This window comes from Penaeus monodon, chromosome 34 (genome assembly GCF_015228065.2).
Source record: "Penaeus monodon isolate SGIC_2016 chromosome 34, NSTDA_Pmon_1, whole genome shotgun sequence".
Taxonomy (NCBI): Eukaryota; Metazoa; Arthropoda; class Malacostraca; order Decapoda; family Penaeidae; genus Penaeus; species Penaeus monodon.
In genome coordinates this window covers 20222866-20223530 of record NC_051419.1, presented here as the reverse complement: position 1 = coordinate 20223530, position 665 = coordinate 20222866, and positions in this window count along the sequence as shown.

Below are 665 nucleotides of genomic sequence, written 5' to 3'. Positions count from 1 at the left end.
ACTGCCCCGCCCTCACCTTCTCAGCAAAGCATCGCAGCGGCCGCCCCTCGAGGTCGACTCTCCTGGCAGCGACGCCCGCCCGTGGCAAGACCAAGACACCGGCAACGACCCGAACATCTGTCTCGAACTCTACCTTCTTCTGCTCTTCTTCCGCTTTTTTGACACGAAGGAGCAGTCCTGTCTCCCCCGAGAACGAGGTCGTGCACGTAGGTTCACAGGTCAGGTCAGCAGATAGGGCCTTCAGGCTGGTAGGGTGACCTGGAGCTGCTCTAAGAATGTCCAGAATGTGTCTTGGAGGACGCCACCACAGGCCGACCTGTTTCGTGCGCCTTGGTAGGGATTCGGTGACTTGGTATTGTTCCCAAAGTAATACCTGACCCTCGGCTGTCACCTGTGCTATCTGAACCTGGGAAGGACGTTAGTGATATTATCTTAACGATATGAGTTAGTTCTGTCTGCCTGTCTATGTACATTTTAATGCGAATGTGACTTTTACTCATTTATGTTTGGAAAATGCTGTGTAGCAGGATTCGATTATCATTTTTTAAATATCATTATTAAAGTTTACCACTTTGATCCTGTTACCACTGTTACTATCACGGGTAAGTCTGATCAAATATCATTATCCCATTCTGCTATCTATTGTCTTCTGGTTAAGTTGAATA